The following is an 11,086-nucleotide window of genomic DNA, read 5'->3' on the forward strand; positions in this document are numbered from 1 at the left end:
AGCAAGCGGACAGGCAAAAACGGGAGTTTAATTAGGAAGCGCGGACGGGGAAACATCTCACGCATACAAACATCAATGACAGACACTGGACTCAGGTAAGACACGGACTGAAATACACAGGACTGAGCAAATTAACTAGATACAGCTGGGTACAAATCGGGAGAAAACACGTGGGTAATCAGGGGGCGTGGCACACAGGAGGAGCGGACGAGCCGGGCATGACACGCAGGAACTGAGAGCCCAAGCTGTTGGACATTCCACTGGACTAGGAGACTGGGGTGAGTGAGGAGGAGCTCATTGACCACAAACTGGGATACTGGCTGTGTGTGAGCAATGGGGTGGAGATTAAGGAAAGACGTTAAATCAGCATGCAGTGTTGCCTGGAAACAACAACAAATATACTAGTGTCACTGTACTAAAACAATATCAAAATAATGCCTATTTTTTATTCATTTTACTTGTAGAGTGCAAAGTACAAAGGAAAACAAAGAGTAACTATGGCGAAATAAATCAAAGCATGTCCCAGAATGATGGGCCTGAATGGATCAGGACAGAAGAAGGCGAAAGTCCTGTTAACGAGGTGAGACGATGCAGACACAGGCCAGGATGTGGGTATAGGCGAGAACAAGAGGGAAGACGGGGGCCCGAGACTCAGCATGGGGACAGGTGGGGGAGGGGAGGCACGGGCTCACCTGGAGCTGCTCCCGGAGGTGCCGCTATGACTCATGGGTAACATGCCGGAATGGGACGGCACCTGTAGGCTGGACCAGTTGTCATGGGAGGGCAACATGGACAGACAGGTAGACGAGCTGTCTGAATAAGCAGCTGCAAGTATAAAACAATAAATGAAGCAGGTATGTGGTGGGCAGTGTTACAGCGTCCTTAATATGGTCAATACAGAAAAGGCATGTTATCATGTTATGTATATACTGCCTCCAGTTACTTAATGCCTAACTTTAATACATTGATTGATTTGTTCACTGCTGCAGCCTGTGTCAACTTTCCTTTCAGACAGATGTAAAGTCCATTCTGTTTTTGTTCTGTGTAGTTTTTTTTGAACAGCATATGGCTGAATTCTGTTAAACCTCAGACTGAAGAAAATTGTGTTAATTGAAAAGCAAATATCAAAAACTCAGTCTGCAGGAATGTTTTTCTAAATATTTCTGTGGACTTTTGGAAATTTCACGAAATTCCATTGCTCCATTACATAAACACTGAGTGAGATTTCATTCCCATTACTGCAACGTATGAAGAGGATTATGACTTATTACTTTAGGTTATCGGACTGAGTGAGTTTTGGAAATTTGCTCTTCGATAACTGAAGCAGTGCTGTGAATGCAGAGGTTATATGCGTCGCATATCAACAGAACTGTATGTTTATGTCTTGTCTTAATTATTTTGATTAAATGTCTAACTATTCCCAATATGTGTGAACATACTTGGCCAAATAAAGCTGATTCTGATTCAGTCAGAGGGTAATCGTCGGTGTGCTGTACTATCGTGGTGACCCACACAGAGAGCTTAGGACCATGATTTCAGTGTGTGCTTGTGTGAGGGGACAGGCAGGGCGGCGGCTCACTGGGTGATGCACTCCTGTGGGTATAGGGGCTGGGATAGGGGGCGGAGCAGTTACTCCTCAAGGAGGAGTAACAGTCACAGCCGTGGGGGGAGGAGAGGGAGAGGGTGCTCCCAAACTGGGGGTGTGGGTTTGATGAAGAGCAGAGAGACCCTGAGCCTGGGATGAACCAGCTGCCTACTGAAACGAAAGCGGATAAAGACAGAAACTAGAACCTCAAACTAAACAACACAAACAACAATATCAAGTTATATTCAATCATTAAACCGTTATATATTTAATCTAAACAATAGTAATAAATATCGTTCCGATTCAAAATATCATTTACGGGTGAATCTTATGACTTGCATTGGGAAACAGGAAACGGGCCAAGCTGCAGGGCCAGTTCAAAGGCATAGTGCGAGGCGCCCAGAAAGGGGGCGAGGTCTGGGCGGAGTCAGCTAAAGAAGAAAAAGGCCTGACCTTTTTCTGGATGCTGTGGACTGTGTTTGTGTGTGAGCTGCAGCTGCATGTTCCTTACATTTTTTTTATTAACACCAGCACCGTGAGGTTTGGCCTGGACTGGGTCCTGTCCTGCATGGTTGAAGACATGTTGACTGATGGTCAGCCCGTGTTCTGTTGGATCCCACAGAAAGGAAATGGGAATCCCGTTTGGATCGGATGCTGACAGTTGAAAAAAAACTCATGTCTGTGTGTTATGAAAGAATATCAATAAATGTTTCCGAAAGGGGATGACTCATTTGGTAATTATTTACGGCTTATGTTATGGCTGAGAAATTTACAGTCTTTACTAAAGTCTGACTTCTTTCGAGTCACCTTTAATATAGATTGGACACTCTCTATGCTATGTACAATACTTATATAGATGGTACATGTTTACTTGCTTGCACAGATGGTTGATTAGGTAATTAGTGTAAGTGTGTGTGTGTGTGTGTGTGTGTCCAATCGCATGTATGTCCAAGGTCCATAGTAAGTAATATACACTGATCAAGAGATGCCTGAAAGTGGATGAAAGAGGACATTAGTGGGTGTATCACTTAGTGTAACGGGTGCAGGAAAATGAGCAGGACTGCAAGCCATATAATGACCCACTGTCCTTATCTAGCTCTTAATACAGTATGCATACAGTGATGTATCTACAATGGACAGCTACTATAAGCAGATAGCACAGTACAGGTGCTTAATCTGTATGCTATTTCCATCCATCCATTGTCCAAACCGCTTATCCTACTGGGTCACAGGGGGTCCGGAGTCTATCCCGGAATCAATGGGCACGAGGCAGGGAAGAACCCAGGATGGGGGGCCAGCCCATCACAGCTCACACTCACACACCATTCACTCACACATGCACACCTACGGTAAATTTAGCTACTCCAATTAGCCTCAGCATGTTTTTGGACTGTGGGGGGAAACCGGAGGAAACTAGCAGCTTTGTGTGGTAATTGTTTGTATTAAAAATACATTGGATCAAGTCAAATTATTTTTATGAAGAATTAACATCTAAAAGCTGCTAGTAGACCGTGGGAAAATAATTTTTCTATTTTCTTGCTGCCATCTCGTGGCCAAAAGTAGGTATTGCAATTTCCATCATATGTAAGAGGGCCTGCCCATCAGAGTAATGTACATCCTGTGACATGTATTGACTATCAAGACAAACTGAAACACGGTGTATTAGGCTGTCAATGAGTACTGGACTAGGGTGAAAAACTGCCTGATAATCTACCTATTAACTAGAAGAGTACAAACTGGAGACGGATCCCCTAATACAGAGGGATTAACGTCTGTGCCACATCCAGAACCATTCAGTGTAGGAGTCTGGTGGTTCTACTGGATACTGACAAGTACCCAGCCCCTTTGTTCCCTCTGATAATCATCAGTCCTCCTCTGAATGCCTTCACCACTCTATTCCTGAATAGGTACACATTTAAATATGCTAGCAAGATCAAGGTATTGGGATAACTGTTAGGTTCGCTGTTCAGAGAGTTGCAGTGAAAACCATCATACACAGTGGCCCTTTCTGGATAAGATTACCTCCCTCTGATCTAACAGGTCAAGATCAAAGCAAGGTGCATTGCAATGTCTGACACCCAGCACACTACAGCATATAAAATACAGGTATCCATCGCCTTCCGCATTTGGAACCAGGACCACTTGTTGCAAGTCAATTTGGGCGTATCTCAAGTTATACGAGAGAGGCAAGACATTAAGGACAGTATACACAGTACTGAAATAATAATGTACATATTAAACCACAGCACTTAATAAACAGATACTGCACTTACATTTCACAAAAAAAAAATAAAGCACAGATTGCACTAAGAAATCAAAAGATGCATGTGCTAGCAAACAGTGGGAGCTGAGGAAGAAGCAGTGGTGAAATACTTTATTGTACAGTACAGTAAGTTTCTTTTTATAGAATGAAATAGCATACAGGGGGCGGCATGGTGGTGCAGTGGTTAGCACTGTTGCCTCACACCTCTGGGACCCGGGTTCGAGTCTCTGCCTGGGTCACATGGGTGTGGAGTTTGCATGTTCTCCCCGTGTCGTCGTGGGGTTTCCTCCGGGTACTCCGGTTTCCCCCCACAGTCCAAAAACATGCTGAGGCTAATTGGAGTTGCTGAATTGCCCGTAGGTGTGCATGTGTGAGTGAATGGTGTGTGAGTGTGAGCTGTGATGGGCTGGCCCCCCATCCTGGGTTCTTCCCTGCCTCGTGCCCATTGATTCCGGGATAGACTCCGGACCCCCTGTGACCCAGTAGGATAAGCGGTTTGGACAATGGATGGATGGATGGATGCTGAGGCTAACTGGAGTTACTAAATTGCCCGTAGGTATGCATGTATGAGTGAATAGTGTGTGAGTGTGCCCTGTGATGGGCTGGCTCCCCATCCTGGGTTGTTCCCTGCCTCGTGCCCATTGCTTCCGGGATAGGCTCCAGACCCCCCACGACCCAGTAGGATAAGCGGTTTGGACAATGGATGGATGGATGGAAACAGCATACAGATCTTATAAGCACCTGTACTGTGCTATCTGCTCATAGTAGCTGTCCATTGTAGATACATCACTGTATGCATACTGTATTAAGAGCTAGACAAGGGTCATTATATGGCTTGCAGTCCTGCTCATTTTCCTGCACGCGTTACACTAAGTGATGCACCCACTAATGTCCTCTTTTATCCACTTTCGGGCATCTCTTGATCAGTGTATATTATTTACTATGGACCTTGGACATACATGCGATTGAACACACACACACACTTACACTAATTACCTAATCATCCATCTGTGCAAGCAGGTAAACATTTACCATCTATGTAAGTATTGCACATTGCATAGAGAGTGTCCAATCTATATTAAAGGTGACTCAAAAGAAGTCAGACTTCAGTAAAGACTGTAAATTGGCAGCCATAACATAAGCCGTAAATAATTACCAAATGAGTCATCCCCTTTCGGAAACATTTATTGATATTCTTTCATAACACACAGACATGAGTTTTTTTTCAACTGTCAGCATCCTTCTCGATTGTCAGAAGCTCTGCGCTAGAGGGAGGTTTACTGGTCTTATACTCTTCTGGCACCTTGTGTGATTCCTGACTTGGGACATCAGTTTGGCTCCTTCTGTATGTGGTTTACATTGTATTTGTTCTTTAAAGTTGCCCCTTCAGAATTAGACAGTGTAACCAGCTTGCCACATATTGCCTGGATGACATAAGGTCCGGTAAAATCCGGTTCCGTTCTTCCTCCTTTCCGTCCCCGCTTCCTCATGTTGAACAGAAGCGCCTCATCTCCAACATGATAAACTGTGTTTTGGTACCTCTTTTGTATTCGTTTACCACATGCCTGCTTCTGTTTTTCCTGTTACTAGGAGATGTTTTCAGCTGTTGTTGCTTATTGTCTCAACTACTTTATTTTTTTCATCAAAAAACGTGCCGTAGCTTTTCTCATCGGGAAGAATAATTGTGGAAAGCTGAAGTGGAAAAACATTCATAGCAAATTATTATTATTCACAGATCATTATAAAGAGTCATTTTCTAAAAGCATTAAGAACAATGTAATTTGCTGTTTCAAGATATGTTTTTAAATAACTACTTGTCAGTCATAAGAAACTCTTCAACACACATGATCCGATCTTGCCACAAATCATTTTTAATCTCACTTTTGTTGCCAGCAGTTCAGACATTAATGGCTGTGTGTTGAGTTATTTTGAGGGGACATCAAATTTACACCATTATACAAGCTGTACACTGATTACTTTACATTCTATCAGAGTTTCATATCTTTAACGTTGTCCCTTGAAAAGATATAATAAAATATTTACAAAAATGTGTGGGGTGTACTCACTTTTGTGAGATACTGTATATTAAGGGATTGATTGTCAATAATATCAGTAATTCCTGATGTAATGTTAAAAGAATAGAGCCTGTCTCACACAGTTCTAAAACAACCTCAAAAACAGACTTACCATTTTATGTCATCATTCGTTTTCTCATCCAGGCCATTGGTTTGGGGATGATATGCAGCAGTGATCAACGGCAGAACAGGGGCTCTGAACGCAGTATGGATTAAAAAGGAATTAACCATCTCTCTCAATATAAAATTAGGATCATTTATTCTCTACAGAGGCCCCCATAGAATAGTGCATCCATCCCCTCACTCATGTTTAGACAGACGTAAGGCAACAGGCCAATGACATTCAGAACAGCAACAACATCAACAATTGTACAGCTAGTTTTAAAATTTAATAAAAAAGACAAACCAATTAGGTAATATTAATGAAATTATTAAAATGTGCAGATTAATAGTCAGAAATAATTTGCGATTTTAAGAGCGGAAAGGATACATTAAAACTCAATTACATTTATCCCTTAATAATAAAAAAAAGGTTTTTGAATTTTACATCATGATAAATGAGAACTATATGTGATTACTAATTACTGTTGACTAATTTCCTGTCTGGACGTTTCCCTCCTCATTGTTAAAAGTCATTATATGTCTGGGTGCCAGTCAGTGGAAGCACACAGACATGTTGGCCAGCTGTCATATTCATTCAGCACCAGCCCATCAAGTAGAGAATTCAGCACCACGGACAGTGACCTGTGTTACAATGACATCAGGTCATTGGCTCTAAATATTTTTCTAGAAATAACTAAATGGCTCTATTGTAGAAATTTCCAGCCAGAGTCTTGTGGTGCGTTCGTTTTTCTCTCGGAACTTGGAAATTCCAAATTGGGTGACATCACATCCAACAATCTCCCGTTCAAGCTAGCACAACTCGGAACAAACATGGCTGCCTCCATGAATACGCTGCTGTGTTGTTGCTTTATATTTTAGCAGTTATGGAGTAAGATTATTATTTCAGACAAATAAACAAGAAACAGGAACTAGTCAAACCACATTAAAAGCTTTATAAAGTATTTTAGTACATTCATAGCGATATTCTTTTTTCGAGAGGCAAACAAACTACAAACAAACCAAAAACACTAACAAGTCTGGTAAAAATCTGATATTGCATGTTAGGATACTGTTTACGGTCACAATATGGTATTCTCTAAATCGAACACGTGCAATTACATTAATAATTACTAATAATTATAAATAATAATAATAATAAATGGGCGGTATGGTCGTGCACTGGTTAGCACTGTTGCCTCACACCTCTGGGACCCAGGTTCAAATCTCCGCCTGGGTCACATGTGTGTGGAGTTTGCATGTTCTCCCCATGTCGTCGTGGGGTTTCCTCCGGGTACTCCGGTTCCCCCCCACAGTCCAAAAACATGCTGAGGCTAATTGGACTTGCTAAATTGCCCGTAGGAATGCATGTGAGAGTGCATGGTGTGTGTGAGTGTGCCCTGCGATGGGCTGGCCCCCCATCCTGGGTTGTTCCCAGCCTCGTGCCCATTGCTTCCGGGATAGGCTCCGGACCCCCCGTGACCCAGTAGGATAAGCAGTTTGGAAAATGGATGGATGGGATAATAATAAATTTAACAAAATAAACATTTTTAAGGATTTGTAAAATAGAATTAATGTTGAGTGTGTAAGCCGCCATGTTGAAATTACGTCACAGGGGCAACTCGGACAAGAAGATTCTGTCAGACATTAACGTCATAAAAGAGGCGTTTCTAATGGGAAGTGATGTTTTTCGTGACGTTTTTGTCCGAGTTGGAGTGAAATAATCAAACGCAGCATGTGTTCCTATTTGAAGAGAATATTCTATTTTTATTCTAAGGAACTACAGAAAATCAGCTCTGCATGTGATCTCCCCTTTACTGCTCGAGCAGGGCACACGCACATCAACAAGTGTCAAGGCAGCAAGTGCATGCAAACAACTTCTCAGGACGGTTACAGTATAGGACCTTCAGAAAGAGCCAGACTGCGGCGTCATTCAGAGATTCCATTGTCTAAGGCTTGCACTAAAACATTACAGCATATTTAAACAAAGTAGCATGGCACCTGTGTCAGAATCCCTCCCTGCCTTGTTCTGTTCTCTCTTTGTTGTCCCCATTTAGCCAGCACATGTCACTGGCCATCCTGACTCCTCTTTTGATTGTGGGTTTTAAGGATATCAGTGGGTCTGTGTTTTCATAATTGTCCCCCAGGCCACCATGCTGCTCAGCCCTTGATTCCAACTACAGTTGCAATCAGGTGGTTCTCAATCTACTAGGACTGTATAACAGGATTGGCCACCTGTTCTACCTTTACTCGTTCAGCCACATTCATGAGTCTGGCCTATAGGTTATTCAAATTTTGTCCTGCCAAATTTACCGGACAGGAGGTGGACACTGCAAATGAATGTGTGAATACTCCAATACCTACATCTTTACAAGTTACCTGAAGTGGTTTGGTAAATGATTGTGAGGTTGGAAGTCCTTCTTGATGTCTGTTTGCAGCTCATCCACCAGCAACTGCACGAGTTGTCGCTCCCAGAGGGAATCCCACTCTCGGTCCGCTGGAGGGTCCATCTCACTGTAGCTGGAGTATGTTTCCATCAGTCACTTGGCGTGGGGCTCACAGAATTTACCAGGCTCCTGTTTAATCTGACGCACCTTAGTCCAGTCCATGCATCTGGGGAACTTCTCTGAAAATCTCTGGCAGATTCTTTGCAGCTATACTTGATATTGGGTACTTGCCGCAACTAAGTAATGGGTTGTTGAATCAAAGTCCCGTTCCATGTCAAAAATAACCCCATTTTAGGGTTTTGTTAAACAACTGGTCTAATTTGGATGCAGAGGTTCTGCACGGAAGGCCCAGTCTCTGAAGGGCTGTGGCATAGCGAGGCCTGTTCTGCCTGGAATCCGGCAGGTCACTGGCAACATCCCCCAACTCCTTCATCTATAAGGTCGGGAAACCAGAACGTTTACTCCCCCTTATGGATAAGGACATACCAACGTTGGGGCAACTCCTGCTGCCTGAGTCTTCAACCAAGTCCAAAACAAAAGTATACAATGTTAGGAAGGGTAATTCAATGGTATGAGACTGAAACTAGAAACTGTAAATCGGATGGAGTTAAATAGCAATACTGTGGAAGAGGCATGGGAATTTTTTAAAAGCACATTGTTGCAAGTGCAAAAGAACTTCATACCCGTTTCCAGAAAAACTAAATCTAGGAAACTGCAACCAAGCTGGTGTCATGACCTGCTTGTACGATCCTCGTGTGTGCCACGCCCCCTCATTAACCATGTGTGCTGCCCCGATTGTAACCAGCTGTTTTCTGTCAGTTTGAGTAGTCCTGTGTATTTAGTCCACATTCAAGTCTGTTTCCCCAGTCCTGTCATTGAAATCTCTCGCTGTTGGTACCTGTTTTCATCAATAAACCCTCATTCCCGACTCTCCGTTTCCCGGATCCTTGATTCCTCGCTTCCTGCCTGTTCGTCCAGCACGCGATGTCACAGGTGGTTTACTACGAAAATTAAGAATAAAGTCAGGAGCAAAAGGGCTTTCTTCCACAAATGGAAATTAACTAATGATTTCAAAATAAAGCAGGAGTATCTAAGTCTACAGGTTTAGTTAATAACAGTTATAAGGATGACGTTAAAAGTTTCTTCCAATATTTTAACTCCGAAAGAGCTCTAAAAGCTGAAAATCACTCATTTGCAGGATAGTAAGGGCCTTATAATTGAAAATGAAATTGATATAAATGAGTTTAATGATTATTTTACAATGGCTGTTCACAGTAGAATAGCTTACCACCATTTAGTACAAATACAACGATGTCTATGACCAATATATGTATAACTGAGGCTGATGTGGTACAAAGCCTAGCTAAGCTCAAAATAAATAAATCGCAAGGCCCTGATGGCATCTTATCTATAGTTTTAAAAGAGATGAGGGGTATTATTAGCCAACCTTTAACTTTACTATTCCAGAAATCATTATCTGCTGGTGTGGTATCTTCTGATTGATGTTAGATCATGTCTCATGTCCAGAGAGGCTACAACAGGATCTGGATTTAATTAGCGACTGGGCTCATACGTGGCAGATGAAATTTAACATAGATAAATATAAGGTAATCCATGCAGGGAGCAGAAATATAGTAAATATAGTAAAGTACAGATATTTTATGGGTTCCACTGAAATAAAGGTAGCTGATTACGAGAAAGATCTCGGTGTGTATGTTGATACTTCCATGTCCCACTCTTGCCAGTGTGGGGAAGCATTAAAAAAAGGCAAAAGGATGTTGGATTAAACTCCACACACCTAGAGATGTAAGTCAAGAGAAGTGATGCTACGATTATATAATTCCTTGGTAAGATCCCACCTAGAATACTGTGTGCAGGTTTGGTCACCATACCTTCAGAAGGACATTGCTGCCTTGGAAAAGGTGCAACGTAGGATGACTAGAATGATTCCTGCACTTAGAGGAATGTCTTATGAGGAGAGGTTCGCTGAGCTGAATCTGTTTAGCCTCAAGCAAAGGAGACTATGGGGGGACATGATCCAGGTATATAAGATTCTAACAGGTCGGGATGCTGTTCAGCCAAATGACCATTTCAATATTAATTTAAAATACTAGAACTCGTGGCCATAGTGGAAATTAGCTGGAGAACATTTAAAAATGAATCTGAGGAAGCACTTCAATTCAATTCAATTTTATTTATATAGCGCTTTTAACGACATGCATTGTCACAAAGCACTTTACATTTAACCGGCCAGAACCCCACCAAGCAAGCCTGAGGCGACAGTGGCAAGGAAACTCCCTCTAGCAGGAAGAAACCTTGAGTGGAACCTAGACTCAGAAGGGGACCCCATCCTCCTCTGGGCGACCAAGGAGCATGAAACTGCATTTACATTGACATTCATTAGAGTTCATATAGTTATAAAGTCCCAGTTGGTTTCATGTAGTTATATCCAGGAGTCCAGGTGCGGGTTCACACGGTGTAGTCGGCTCGGTATCAGCTCGAAAAAGAGAAGATGGAGAAGAGTTATTGCCCTACACCTAACCGGCAGGACTAAAGCAACTATGACAGCCTGCCTAAAAGAGTGACCTGGAAGGAAGCACAGGCATGAGGGTTTACA

This window comes from Brienomyrus brachyistius, unplaced genomic scaffold, assembly GCF_023856365.1.
Source record: "Brienomyrus brachyistius isolate T26 unplaced genomic scaffold, BBRACH_0.4 scaffold409, whole genome shotgun sequence".
Classification (NCBI taxonomy): domain Eukaryota; kingdom Metazoa; phylum Chordata; class Actinopteri; order Osteoglossiformes; family Mormyridae; genus Brienomyrus; species Brienomyrus brachyistius.